The following is a 15,687-nucleotide window of genomic DNA, read 5'->3' on the forward strand; positions in this document are numbered from 1 at the left end:
TCCGATCCTGTGAGCGCGCGCGCCTGTGTGCGCGCGTTCACAGGAAATCTCGGCCATCGTGAGATGACGCATATATGCGTGACTCTGCGCAGGGCTGCCACCTCCGGAACACGAATCTGTGTTAGGCGGTCCGGAGGTGGTTAAGTCCTACTACTGAGAACATAGAATTATAGGTAATTTTGGTTGGAGTGTAGCTGGCCAGCTAAGACCTGTCCTAGGTTAATAACATAGCTTATATTTTATACAGCTAGACCTGCCAATAACCTTAATACAGTTCCTATGTTTGTGTGTTAAAGACAAAAGCAGAGTTATTTACAGTGACTTCATGTTTGGATGTCATATAATAGTTATATTTTGTGTCCACAGAAGCAGAAAAAGATAATTTGCCTTTAAGAGTCATTATATAATGTAAGGTAAGCTCAATGACACAGCAGACACAACAGAAAGGATAGAGTTAAACTGTTGTTGCTAAGCAGGAGTCTTGACCAATCCTAGCTAGCCTCACACAGCCCAGGAGTTTTGACCTATCATAGCCAGCCTCACACACAGCTTGTGTGGGAAATTCCCCTAGCAGGAGCTGCTGGAATCATTATTCACCAGAGAGAGGAGCTGAACAGACACGCACTCTCCTAAGAGCTGTGTTTTATTGAAGCAAGAGGCCAAAATAGGTATTTAAAACAGTTATATAATATTCCTACTGTTAATATAGTGATTAGAACTGTATACTGAACTGGTTATATGTATGTTTACTTACAGTTCCACCAAACCACAAATTCAAATTCCGTATTGCAATCCAAATTGCATACAATCCAAACAAATTGCATACAAATGCGAACTGCTCATACCAGATCATAAGCAAGTGTATAGAGCAAACTTCAAACCAAGCAGAGTAAGTGAACTATTAGTTAGACCTCAGATATACCTCTCAGAGAGATCATAAAGTGCTTAAATAACTTAAAGTGAGCGTACAGATACTCAAGAGACAAATATATCCACCAGTTTATGATGAATGACAAGATTGTCATTCATCATCTTATGCATACCACCATTTTGTGATATCTTTTCAACACGTGCATCAGTTTGCCTCAGTTCTGCCTCTATTCCGCTTTGGATTCGGACAAAAAAAAAGCTGCTTGCAGCGTTTTGGTGTCCATCTGACAGAACTGAGCCAAACTGACCCGTTCCAGCACACAATGTAAGTCAATGGGAACGGAACGGTTTTCTATGACACAATCTGGCACAATAGATAACGGATCCGTCCTCCATTGGCTTTCAATGGTGTTCAAGACGGATCCGTTTTGGCTATGTTAAAGATCATAGAAACGGATCCGCACCAAACATGAGAATGAAAGTAGCCAAAGGAAATGCCTTCTATTTTTCCAAAAAGAAGAATTGATTGTAGAGGCCATGGATTGTTCAGGCAGTTCATATCACAGAGAATGATCATATTGCTGAGAATGGTCATGGGTGGAGCTATGCAAATTTCTATTTGGCTTTCCTGGTACTCCTTTGGAGGGAATGTTCCTCACACAAACAAATATCACTCATTGCTGCTGCTGTTAAATGCATGGCCGATCCCTGGGAGTCAGAGCGACCAATCTCTGATCACTTCTAAGCCTACTCAATGCCAATGTGGGTCTGCAGCTTGACTCTCTGCTTCCCAACCAGGAAAAGATCTAGGACGCGTCAATTTTGACGTAAATTTGTTTTCCCTTAGTCCTAACAGCAGCACAAGTGGGGTATTCGCCCCTGTGAAGCTGGTCAGGACAGGTGGAATTTTTGCTGAATAAAATTCTGCATCCCAAGTAATTAATTAATTAATTAACTCCCCCCTCCTTATATAGGCCGCCCTACACAGGGCTAGTTGCTTTTTTAACAAGTAATCATAACAGCATAGAGGGAGGGATATTTGTGTGCTGCTGTTAGGACTAAGGGAAAACAAATTTACGTCAAAATTGACGCTTCCCTTTCGTCCTAACCAGCAGCACAAGTGGGGAAGTAGCAAGGAACCTCGCACAAATTTTGGGAGGGCTAAAGGACTAATACTAAGTAGCTGAATTATCCCACAGGAGTTAGAGAGCTGACCTATGGACGAGCAGCATTTAACACGGACCGTCCAAAGGCTGTTCCCTCTGAACGCCTATTCTCCAGGCGGTAATGGGAAATAAAGGTGTTTTGCGTGCTCCACGAGGCAGCCGCACAAATTTGCTCTAAAGGGATTAGCTTCCTTTCCGCATATGACGTAGAAACTGCCCTTGTAGAATGGGCAGATAAGAAGGATGGCGGTGGTAAGTCTTGTGACGTAAACGCCAGCTTAATAGCCTCTTTAATCCATCTGCTCAAGGTGGGCTTGGAAACCTTGAGCCCTCTGTTGTTCCCCGAATAAGCAATCAGCAGATTTTCTGATCTCCTGAACTCTTCTGTTCTATTCAAATATATTCTAAGGACTCTTGGGATGTCCAAGGAAAGTAATCTCTCCTCCTCAGGAGTGTTAGAGGTAGGAGAAAACACCGGCAGTGTTATTATCTGGTTGGTGTTCACAAACGAAGGAACCTTTGGTAGAAAGGTAGGCAGAAACCTTAACAGGACCTTGTCCTGCAGAAAACTTAAGTATGGTTCCGCTGCCCCCAGAGCCTGGAGCTCCCCAACCCTCTTGGCTGAGGTTATGGCCAAGAGAAAGGTAACCTTGAGGGAAAGGTATTTTAAGTCTACCTGTTCCAAAGGCTCGAAGGGGGGGGGGGGAAGCACAACCCCCTTAGGACCACTGGCAGCTCCCACTCAGGGATTGGTCTCTGGATGCTGGGCCTAAGCCTCTGAGCACCTTTAAGGAACCTCTTAATTAGGGGGTCCTGAGAAATTGGCTTACCAAGGCATGCTGACAAGGCAGCAACGTGAGCTCTCAATGTAGATGGGCTTAGACCCTTGTCTAGACCATCTTGCAGGAATTGAAGAATCTCAGAGAGAGGTGGATCTGAGGAAACTACCTCTCTATCCGTGCACCATCGTATAAATATTTTGAATATGCGGGAATATTTCTGATTCGTAGAATCCGCTCTGGAGTGAGAGATTGTTCTCAGGATCTCCACCGAAAGCCCTCTAGCTTCTAGAAGGGACCGGTCAGTCTCCAGGCTGTCAGACTGAGCCTCCTCAGATCTAGACAGGGACCTGTGTTCTGGTACACTAGGTTCTGTATTAGGGGAAGTCTCCAATAATTGCCCTGACTCATCTGCATGAGCTGGGTGAACCAAGACCTCTTCGGCCAGAATGGAATGATGGCTATCACTGAGGTCTGGTCTTGCTTGATCTTCATCAATACCCTTGGTTTCATGGAAATTGGAGGGAATACATAGGCCAGCCTGAACCTCCATGTTATGGACAGAGCATCTATCGCTACCGGATTGTCCTCCTTGTACAAGGAGCAGAATTTGCTTACTTTGGCGTTCAGACGAGTTGCCATCAAATCGATCTCGGGAGTCCCCCAGCGTTGGACTATCCTGGAGAAGATGTTGTCGTTCAGGGACCATTCTCCTGGTACCGGAAGGCCCCGACTTAGACGATCTGCTACTATATTGAGATCCCCTCTGATGTGGACTGCCACTAGATGAGATAGATTGCTCTCTGCCCAAGATAAAATTAATCCCACCTCCCTCAGGAGGGTCCGGGATCTCGTACCTCCCTGTCTGTTTAAATAAGCAACCACAGTCGTGTTGTCGGTCCGTACTCTCACGGCTTGACCTTGGATGAGAGGTGAGAAGTGATTGAGGGCTAACCTTACCGCCCTTAGCTCCCTCAGATTGGACGACAGGAGTCTCTCCTGAGGATTCCAGGTATTCTGAACTGTATTGTGTCCCAGATGGGCTCCCCAGCCTAGAAGGGAGGCGTCCGTGGTCAGGATCACCCAAGTAGGTTGGGCTAGAGGCATTCCATCCACTAGGTTCTTCCACCACCTGAGGGAGGAACGGACTTCTACAGACAGGGAGTGATTCCGATCTAGGTCTCTGGGTTTGCGATTCCAAACCGCTAAAACTTCCTCTTGTAGTGGCCGAAGGTGCCACAAGGCCCAAGGTACTGCCTCTGCAGACGCTGACATATGGCCTAACATCCTCATGAGAACCCGAATAGACACCCGTCTGGGGGATAGGAGAAACTCTGCAGCTTTTATTACTTTGTCTCTCCTCTGTGGAGATAGATATAGGGTCATTAGCTGTGAATCTATCACAAACCCCAGAAACCGCCTTGTGGTAGAGGGGACCAACTCTGATTTGTCCCAATTCACGAGCCACCCCAGGTTCTGCAGAGTGTGGAGAGCTTGTTGAAGCTGGGCTTGTAAGATGTCTGCGGACGCGGCTTTTAAAAGCCAGTCGTCTAAATAAGGGACGACTTCTAAGCCGAGGAGCCTTAAGTGGGCGACCACAGGAGCCACAACCTTTGTAAAGGTGTGTGGAGCAGAGGAGATGCCAAAAGGCAACACAGCAAACTGGTAGTGCTTCACTACCTCTTTTATGCAGACAGCAACTCTGAGATATTTCCTGTGGGCCGGACAGATAGGAACATGAAGGTAAGCGTCCTTCAGATCTATCGTCACCATCACGTCTGCCGGGTTCAGGATGTTTAGGACTGAGCGAATGGTTTCCATCCGGAAACGCTTCTTTCTGATGAACCGATTTAGGTAACGCAGATCGATAATCATGCGCCAGTCTCCTGACGGCTTTGGAACAAGAAAGATGGGAGAATACACTCCCTGACCGAGCTCTCGAGGAGGAACTTCCTCTAAGGCCCCTTTGACAATGTACTGGAGTACAGAGTCTTCCAGGATCAGTTGTCTGCTGGGTGTTAGACGTCCTGTAAGGACGAACCTCTCTTGAGGCTGGGAACTGAAATCGATCCTGTAACCGGTGCTGATGACCTGCAGCACCCAAGGATCTGGGATTATTTGCTCCCAAAAATCTCTGAACAAAAATAAACGACCTCCTACTGGAGGATTCAGGCAGGGAGATTCGTGTGGAAGTGTGGGGGGTGGGGATGGGGAGGTGGTGGGCTGCCGAGAGTCATTGATCAGCCCTGCGGTTCCCGCGACCGCGACCTCTACCTCTCCTGTTATTTTCGGAACGTCTCTGGTTCCTCTCTCTTCCCTGGAATCTTCCACCTCTGCCTCTCCCACGTCCTCGAAAGGATTGCTGAGGGAGTGATTTTCCCTTCTTGTCTGCAAGATTCTCCATGAGGCGGTCTAGCTCGGAGCCGAACAACCTGCCAGGCTCGTAAGGGAGGGAGCACAAATTAAATTTTGATATGTTATCCGCCACCCAGGGCTTCAGCCATAAAGGCCGTCTGCTGGCAGCAGACAAAGCCATTGACTTGGCAGCAAGTCTTAGCTGCTGCTGAGACGCATCCGCCATGAAATCAATGCCTAAAAGGAGGGTTTTAAATTGATCCAGGATGTCATCTCTGGCGACTCCCGAATCTATGTCTGCCTGGATCTTCAGCGTACGGGCGCGAATGAAATCAGACACCTCGGTACCGGCTATGGCCACAGAGGCAGAGGCGGACGCCGCAGCATAGTTACGCCTGAGCGAACATTCTGCGCGTCTATCCAGGGGATCCTTTAGGTTCCTTCATCGGAAGGCACCAAGGTTCTTCTGGAAAGTTTGGCTATTGCCATATCCACTTTAGGTGGTGGGACCCAGTCCAGGGAGTCCCCCTCCTGTAGGGGGAACATCAGTTTGAACCTCTTGGTTAGAACCGGTCCTTTCTCAGGATGTTTCCATTCGGTCGCCATTAACTTTTTAAGCGACTCGTCCACTTTGAAGGCCCTTGGCCCCCTAGCGGTGGAGTGTGGAGATTCCCCATGCTCAACATCCTGGTCCCTTGACCTGATGGAGCGCAGTAATCTCTGTGTCTTCTCCGCCGGAAAGGAAAAGACCGACTCCTCTTCCTCAGAGGAAGAATTCTCGCCAAGCGAGATCACGTCTTCCGACATTGGAACAGGCCCAGGCGAGGCCTGCCTGGGTCTCTTGTTGGAGACCGCCCCCTTGATCTCCGCGATGGAGGTGTCGAGGAACTCTTTCATCCAAGAAAACATCTCTACGACTGTCGGCTCAGGATTGGCTGGCCTAGGGCGGCAGCCTGGACAGCGATGAAATTCGTAGGCATCCGGTAACGGGGTGCCACAACTGGAACAAGCCAGGTGCTTCTGCTTGTGGGCGGCTTTTCCTAAGAAAAGAAGTAAGCATTAAAAAAAAAATGGTTCCAACGCCCCCAAAAAAGGCCCCAGCCCAGACGTCCATCTTACCCTGAGAAGGTGACGTCATCACTTTAAGAATTCTGAGCTACCTTGAGCCTTCTGATCAGAGTAGGACACTGGATCAGCCAACTGTCAAGGTCAGCTGCACACAGAAACTGAGTGCAACACTGACCCAGCCAGCAACCTGGCCTTATATAGCAGAAAGGGGAGGGCGGGGGGGAGGAGGAAGCAACAGCTCCTCCTCCAGCAATGTCCAGGCACCAAACTGCGGGACTAACTTATAAAAATAGAAGTTTCTTGCTGGAATTTAACCACATTCCCTCCTCCCCCTTGCTCTGCAAGCATAATACAGCAATCTGAGCTGTATTCTATAGCGGCGCCGATCTAAGTTGCGGACCGGAAGTGACAGTGACGCACTTCCGGTTTCGCGTCCGACACACCGACGCGATCTCAGGGCTGGCTGCAGACTACAGAGGAGGTAAGAGGAGGGCGGAAGGAGCGGAGAGGGGACAGGGGAAAGGGAGCTCCACAGCTCCGCTTTGTGCGCACTTCCCTGTCTAACTTACCGGCTACTACAGCCAGGATATCCACATACTTACGCTCCCAGCAAGGCAGGAGACAGCCGTCCTCTGCCTGAACCTGTAAAAGAAAGTTTATACCATAAGGCAACATAAACATGCAGAAATTTAGCAAATTTCTCCCTAAACTAGTAAGGGAGAGACTCTGAATAGAGCCATGCCTGTCAGACCAACACACAGGACAAAATAAAAGCAACTAGCCCTGTGTAGTAAGGCCTATATAAAGAGGGGGGGAGTTAATTAATTAATTAATTACTGAGGATGCAGAATTTTATTCAGCAAAAATTCCGCCTGTCCTGACCAGCTTCACAGGGGCGAATACCCCACTTGTGCTGCTGGTTAGGACGAAAGGGAAACCACCACTGCCACGGAAGACTTACACAAGGGTCTAATTTTGATCTTTGCTAAGGAAGCTGGAGAAATCTACATAGCTCCACCCATTTGTACAGCTAATTAGAGAAATCTGCATAGCTTCATCAAACCCAAATCTACTTGAAAGACCATGATTTCTGTTGATTAGCATGAAGGACTGCGTTGTGTCAGACATTGTTGTGTGATCAGGGAATACTGTATAATAAGACAATCCTCGTCTTGGCCTGATACTTCTAGGTCCTGATCAACTTTTAAGGATGTTCCTTAACCCAGTAAGAACATTCCTTTGAAGAACACTGAGGAACATTGCTTAGAAAGACCAAGAACTTTATGAAGAATTTCCTCCAAGAAGCTTCTCTCATCAAATAAAAAGTCTGTGTTGTGTGTCGTCTCCATGATATAAATGGTGATTGGGGGAGAAGAGGTCGGAGGAGATGCTTTGTGTCTTTAGTTGTTTAGCTCTTTTGCTATTTGTTTAAAAGCTTTTTAGCAACTGCTGAGAAACCCCAGAAGCTTGTGAAAGAATAGAAAAATACACATATCAACAATATTGTGACTTATTGTTTATCATCTTTTTGTAAGTAGGCTGATTTCTTCTTGTATGTTTGGAGAATGATGGATGTTTTCTATGGAGCTTTGCGCAGTGGCAGTATCATAGCCAATGAGGTTTAACTGAGGCGTGATTATTGCTGATTGAAAAGCTATTCGTTTATTTGTTGCTATTTTCTGATTCAGGACTAGTTGAGGAGACTCGGCTGGTGCTTGGGTTAGAGAGATCTTACAGGGTCCTCCTTGCGGGGGGCCCTGGGGTCTTTGAGTTTGATTGTGGGTTTGAGTGTATTTGACCTGCAAGATGGCTCAAGGATTGGAAGATACAGTGCGACTTCTTGTTGCGACTGAACATCGGAAGGAGGTTGGTTTGGACCAGATCGTGCATGATGTCTTGAAGAAACTGGATTACCTTAAGGTAGATCAGGTATTGGGGTTACAGGATTTTCCTCGCCAAGGCATTTATGATATTACCTTTGTCTCTGCAAGCTTATGTGAACGTGTATTCATGGATCTGAAGAAGATGAAAGAAGAAGGACAGAATGAAACTTTGAGGAAAGTATCAGTGCAACCACTTTTTGAGAAGAAAAAAGTGACTGTTATTGTTCATATGTACAACCCCAAGGTACCTGATGAGGTTGTGAGTATGTTCTTGGCAAGATATTGTGCAGCTTTGGAATTTGTGGAGAGATTGAGGAATAAGCATGGTTATCTGAACTGTAAAAGGAAGTACTTGGTTCGTTTGAAACCGGATGTTAATATGCCACATGGTGTTAAAAGTATACCCAACACATTTTCTATTGGAGGAGAGAGAGGTTTTTGCTTTTACGATGGACAAATTAGTTTCTGCAGACAATGTAAAGCATATGGGCATATCCAAGCAAATTGTCCTGTAAATGGTCAGTGTTGCAGAAATTGTGGCCAGACTGGGCATGTCGCTAAAGATTGTAAGACTCCTAAGGCATGTGATGTATGTGGGAGTGGTGGACATTTAGCAAAACAATGCTTTGTCTGGAAGAAAGCGAAGCAAACATATGCTGATATTGTTGGAGGTTCTAAGGTTGAAGAAGCAGGAAGAGAGCTTCCTAATGAAAGCAATCAGGAAAACAAGAGTAATGAAAAGGTTTCAGGAGTTTCTGTTATTGTCTCTGGTGGTGATAAAGGAAAAGTGGAGGGAAAATTTAAGGCGTCGGCTGGTAAAAAGGGGAGCCTTGAAACTGCTAATGAATCTAAAATGGAGACTAAGGTTGTTACTCAAAATGGTGGACAAAAGGTGGAGACAGGGTGTGTGTCTTTGTTTGAAGGAGGCATTTCTAGTGAGGTAGCAGGTAGCGAAGATATATGTTTAGACCCTGTTATTGGAGAAGGTGAAAACATGGAGTGTCAGGAGGAAGGAAGTGAGGATGATGGGATTACGCCAGGGCAGCAGGAATTGCAGAGTGAAGAAGAGGTGGGTGAACTGGATAGCAAAGAAGAAGAGATTGATATTGATGAAGATGTGGTGATTGGTTCCCAAAGAAAGCGTTATAAGACAGGTGGTAGTTGGTCAGGACGGCAGGAAGATACTGTTGATCCTGGAATTTATCATAGTGACAGGGACTCCTCTGAGGGGTCGCCTGATGTTGAGCACAGCTTGAGTAGAAAGATTGGTGGGTATGACAGCAAATCAGAGTCATGATGGATAAGTTTCAGAAAATAATATTTTTTGTGATGATGAGTATTGTTGTAGCCACACTGAACGTGAGGGGCATCTGCTCCAGTGTCAGGAGGGCAGCAGTATTTGATTTTTTGGAGGATGTGCAAGCTGATATTATATGTTTACAGGAATGTGCAATAAGATCCTCTCCTCATGAGAGTGAATGGAGGAAAGGACAGTCCTTTTGGTCAACAGGTCTGGATAATAAAAGTGAAGGAGTTGGTATTTTAATTAGAAGTAGTCATGTTGTTGTTTTAGACTGTAAAATTGTTTTACCTGGGCGTTTTATGATTTTAAACTTGGAGTTTTTAGGACAAAGGATCCGTGTTTTCAACATATATGCTCCTGCTGAGAAAAAAGCACGGTTGCCTTTTTTTGAGACTCTAAAGTTTTATTTGCCTGGCAGAGATTTTACAGTGGTAGCTGGTGATCTTAATTGCATTAGATCTGTCAAAGATAGAGAAGGCGTTGTTGAAGCTAGGGTGGATGCAACCTCAACTGTGCTAAATGATATAATACAAGACTTGCATTACACTGATGTGGGGCTGATGGTGGACACTGAGGAAAGATTCACATATTTTGCAGATAGTGGGCGCTGCAAATCTCGTTTAGATTATGTGTTGGTGTCAGAAGGTGTTAAAGCTTCTCGTTGTTCTCTAATGACGACTTCCTTTTCCGATCATAAGATTGTTTGTGCTGAAATCAGTGTCAATGAATCCATCATCTTTGGCAAAGGAATTTGGAAATTAAATGTTGAATTGTTGAAGGAAGAGGACGTATTAATGGGTTTTAAGCAAGTTTTTGATTCCTGTGTGTACTGTCAGCCAGATTTTAAGAGTTTGCTTGTTTGGTGGGATTGGGCAAAAGAAGAGTTTGCTAAATATTTTAAGAGGGTTGGTTTTAGGAAGGCACAGGAAAAAAAAAGGAAGGATGCTGTTCTTGTATCCAAGCTGGAAGCATTATATAAATTTAGACAGATAGGATTAGAAGTGGATCAAGAAATTTTGCAGATTAAAGAAGAAATAAAGGCAAATCTTAAAAACAGAGGGAAGGATATAGTGTATCAGGCAAAAATACAGCATATGGAAGAAAATGAACAGTGTTCCCGATATTTTTTTAAAAAGTGTTTTAGACCCAAAGGTTGTTTTAAGTCTGTTTTAACATCAACAGGTGAAGCAACTGGATCTGATATGGTGAATGAGATTACCGGCTTTTATAAAAATCTTTTTAGTAATGAAAGTAAAGCTAGCAAAAAAGAAATAGATGACTATTGTATGATTTTAGAAAATAATATCCCTGATGAGAAGATTTGTGTTTTAAATAATGAGGTGCAGGAGGAGGAGGTCAAAAGGGCTGTGGAGAAGATGGCGAGAGGGAAAACTCCAGGCTCGGACGGCCTCCCCGCTGAGTTTTATAACATATGCTGGGATTTTATTGGTAAGGAGGTAGGTAGGGTTGTGCAATATGTTTTTAACACAGCTATTTTATCAAATTCTATGAAAAAAGGTGTTATTACGTTGGTGCATAAGAAGGGGGATAAAAGAGATATCAAAAACTGGCGCCCGATATCCTTGTTAAATAGTGACTACAAAATTGTTACCAAAATCATAGCGGCTAGGATGTCAGAAATGATTGGCTTGATGGTAGGAGAGTATCAGACCTGTGCAGTACCGGGCAGGAGAATTTCTGATAATTTGATGCTTTTAAGGGATATTGTGTATCATACAAATTTGAATAATAGGGTTTTACTGGCTGAATCAATTGATTTTGAGAAGGCATACGATAAGGTTTCTCATAGGTTCATGTTTGCGGCACTTGCTCGCTTGGGGATTCCTGAGAAGTTGTTGTTAATTATAAAGGGGCTTTACCAAGGTGCTACCAGTCAGATTTTGATTAATGGTCATGTTGGGGAGAATATTAGGATATTATCTGGTGTGAGGCAGGGATGCCCGCTGTCTCCAATACTATTTATTTGTATTATGGAAGCTCTACTGAAAAATGTGCAGAGGGACAAGTGTGTGGATGGTTTTCTGATCCCTGGTAGTAATGGAGGAACTGTGAAGTCCCTGGGCTATATGGATGATGTGGTTTTTATTTGTAGTTCACAAGCAGATTTAAATAGGGTTAATTTGCATACAAGAATATTTTGTTGTATAGCAGGGATGTCAATTAATTGGAGTAAAACTCAGCTATGTAATTTTGGTAGGCAGGTGGATGTAAAGGTGGAAGGTGTGATCCAAAAGAATGAACTGAAAGTACTGGGGATTGGTTTTAGAAAAGATCTTAAAGGAGATAGTAGTTACAAAGAGTTGGAAAAGAAAGTGGATATGAAGATAAATTTTTGGAAATTGAGAAATTTGTCGCTGAAAGGGAAGATATTAATTATAAAGACTGTGATTCTCCCGTTACTACTGTATACAGCAGTGATTTTTCCACCTACACAGTTATGGACTAAAAGAATGACAAGAAAGCTTTTTGTGTTTTTTTGGGGATCAAACATTGAGAAAGTGAAGAGGACAGTTGTAATGAGCAGCAGCAGAATGGGAGGATATGATTTTCCAAACATTGACTTATTTCTAAAAATGCATTATTTTTTAAATGTTTTTAAGACTTTTAAGCGCTCTTTTAGAACGTCTCAAATGTGCAGATATTTGGCAGGATGGCTTTTTATCAAGTGGGGCTGGTGTGAAAAGGATTTGAGGAGACCAGTGTCATTTGTACTGCCTTCCTTCTATGTGGTCCTCAAGTTCTTTAATGATCAGTATGAGCTAAGCTCTTTGGGTATCCCTGAGAAAGAGAAAATAATGCAACATTTTAAAAGTAAAGAGGTTTTATGTGATGTGCCATTCTGTAATAATGTACAAGCAAGTAAGACGTGGAAACTTTTTAATGTTTTTGGTCTAACAAATAGACAAAGAGACATTGTTTGGTTGTCATTACATGGTCGTCTCCCAACCAGATCATTGTTATATGGTAGAGGGATTCCAGTGACAGATAAATGTCCAAGAGTGGGTTGTAGAGGAATTGAGGACATTCAGCATGTTTTTTGGAGCTGTCCTTTTGCCAGACAATGTTTTAAGATGTTAGAAAGAATTTTTATAGCGCTTATAGGTCTCTCCAATTTTTCATTTGAATGTGTTTTAGTTGGTCAAGATTTTGAAACCCCAAAAGACTCACGTATTTATTGGATTATTTTTAGTATTTTTAAAGAGGTTTTATGGGATATGAGAAATCTTCTAGTTTTTAAGCATTTGTCTCTTTCTCCTGAAGATTGTAGAAGGATTTTTTTATCAAGATTATTTACAGTTTATCTGGTTGACAAGAAAAGAAATGGAGAAGATAAGGCAGAGGATATGTGGAAGATTACGCAATGGAAAGGACTTCTTTGAGGTATCTTGACTAACAATTTTGGTTTAGGAATTTCCCGATGATGTTTTTTAAGGCCTCGATTTTGTGGTTCATTTTGCTTGAAATGATGTGTGATTATCGAGTGTCTTTGAACTGAGGAATTAAAAAAAAAAAAAAAAAAAAAAAAAAAAAAAAAAAGCAACTGCTGAGAAGCCCCAGAAGCTTGTGAAAGAATAGAAAAATACACATATCAACAATATTGTGACTCATCTTTTTGTAAGTAGGCTGATTTCTTCTTGTATGTTTGGAGAATGATGGATGTTTTCTATGGAGCTACAGATTCAGAGCTTGGTGGGTTTTTATTCTCTGTTTTACAGTAGCTCTATAGCATAGTGGGTGTCCACTGTGGAGCTGCAGGTTCAGGTCTCAGTGGGTGTTCCCTGTGTATTCTATATTTCAAGACTCTAATCTGTACGCTTCTCGGTCTTTTGGTTAAGATCAAGTGTAGTATCTGTTTTTAGATTCAGAGCCCTGCTAGGATGTAGAGCAGAGAACCGCATAGCAAGCCTAGGATGTATGGCTTGGGTTTCAAGGTTCTATCGCTAGGTGACCAAGGCCTCTGCTGGATCTAAGCCAGGGGCTGAGATGTTTGAAAGCCCGAGGTGCAGAAGTGCCCCAGGAGTGGTGACCCTGGGGTGCCTGAACTCACTGGGGGTGGGAGCCCACTGAGTGACGGCACTTTCTCACATTTTGAGGGCACAGTCGCACACACCTCTCTTTGCTCGGCTTAGGTCCAGAAAAGATGAGGAATTTTTATAATTCCGGATGAATGTCTGGGCCGTAATGGCACACATTCACTTATTTTTTTTTTTATGTTACTGTGTGTTCAATTTCCACGTTTGTTTTGTCACTAGGATTTCTTGGGTACGGCTTGCAGTACTCTGTAGATTCAGAAAGTATCCCGTAGCGGTCATTTGTGACGTTGAAAAGATGTTCAACCAGTTTCATGTGAAGAATGAAGATAGAGACTTCCTGAGGTTTCTATGGTGGGAGGACGGAGATACAGATTCAGAGCCAGCAGAATACAGAATGAAAGTACACTTGTTTGGAGCAGCATCATCTCTAGGTTATGCCAATTATGGTATGAAGTACCTGGCCAATCAGAATGAAAAGGACTGCCCATCAGCAGCAAATTTTCTGAAGAAAAACTTTTATGTAGATGATGGTCTCATAAGTCTAGAGACCACAGAATCTGCAATCAAACTAGTGAAAGAAAGCCAAGAGTTATGCACAAGAGGAAACCTGCGCCTTCATAAATTCATCTCAAACAACAGAGAGGTACTGGAATCCATCAGTGACTCTGAACGTGCATAAACAATGAAGAATGTAGATCTCAATTATGATCATCTTCCAGTTCAGAACGAACTTGGATTGGGAAGGAATGTAGAGAATTACAAGTTCGTCTTTGAAGTATCTATTGAAGAGAAAGTTGCAACTAGACGTACCATTCTTTCCGCAGCGGCTTCTATATATAATCCATTAGGATTCTTGGTCCCAGTGATCCTCAAAGCAAGATAAATACTGCAAGAATTATGCAGACAGAAGTTAGGATGGGATAAACCCGTACCTGAAAATTTGACGCCAAGGTGGGAGAGACAAATAGGAGACTCAAAACTTGACAAAAAAGGAAAACGTCTCACTACTCCACTCAGGTTGGAACATCCTATACAGAAGTTAGTTGTTCTACTTGAGAGTGATGAAAGACACTCGAGAGCTGAGAACATGATGGAAAATTCCTCAAATTCATGTTTAAGTCCTACTACTGAGAACATAGAATTATAGGTAATTTTGGTGGGAGTGTAGCTGGCCAGCTAAGACCTGTCCTAGGTTAATAACATAGCTTATATTTTATACAGCTAGACCTGCCAATAACCTTAATACAGTTCCTATGTTTGTGTGTTAAAGACAAAAGCAGAGTTATTTACAGTGACTTCATGTTTGGATGTCATATAATAGTTATATTTTGTGTCCACAGAAGCAGAAAAAGATAATTTGCCTTTAAGAGTCATTATATAATGTAAGGTAAGCTCAATGACACAGAAGACACAACAGAAAGGATAGAGTTAAACTGTTGTTGCTAAGCAGGAGTCTTGACCAATCCTAGCTAGCCCCACACAGCCCAGGAGTTTTGACCTATCATAGCCAGCCTCACACACAGCTTGTGTGGGAAATTCCCCTAGCAGGGGCTGCTGGAATCATTATTCACCAGAGAGAGGAGCTGAACAGACACGCACTCTCCTAAGAGCTGTGTTTTATTGAAGCAAGAGGCCAAAATAGGTATTTAAAACAGTTATATAATATTCCTACTGTCAATATAGTGATTAGAACTGTATACTGAACTGGTTATATGTATGTTTACTTACAGTTCCACCAAACCACAAATTCAAATTCCGTATTGCAATCCAAATTGCATACAATCCAAACAAATTGCATACAAATGCGAACTGCTCATACCAGATCATAAGCAAGTGTATAGAGCAAACTTCAAACCAAGTAGAGTAAGTGAACTATTAGTTAGACCTCAGATATACCTCTCAGAGAGATCATAAAGTGCTTAAATAACTTAAAGTGAGCGTACAGATACTCAAGAGAGAAATATATCCACCAGTTTATGATGAATGACAAGATTGTCATTCATCATCTTATGCATACCACCATTTTGTGATATCTTTTCAACACGTGCATCAGTTTGCCTCAGTTCCGCCTCTATTCCGCTTTGGATTCGGACAAAAAAAAAGCTGCTTGCAGCGTTTTGGTGTCCATCTGACAGAACTGAGCTAAACTGACCCGTTCCAGCACACATTGTAAGTCAATGGGAACGGAACGGTTTTCTATGACACAAT

General features: G+C 43.3%; 1 pseudogene; it reads left to right on the plus strand.

Annotated features, from left to right (window-relative positions):
- The first annotated feature begins 7,823 nt into the window (after positions 1–7,823).
- Positions 7,824–7,935, plus strand: LOC121000116 (annotated as a pseudogene).
- The last annotated feature ends 7,752 nt before the right edge of the window (positions 7,936–15,687 follow it).

Source organism: Bufo bufo, chromosome 4, assembly GCF_905171765.1.
Source record: "Bufo bufo chromosome 4, aBufBuf1.1, whole genome shotgun sequence".
NCBI classification, from domain to species: domain Eukaryota; kingdom Metazoa; phylum Chordata; class Amphibia; order Anura; family Bufonidae; genus Bufo; species Bufo bufo.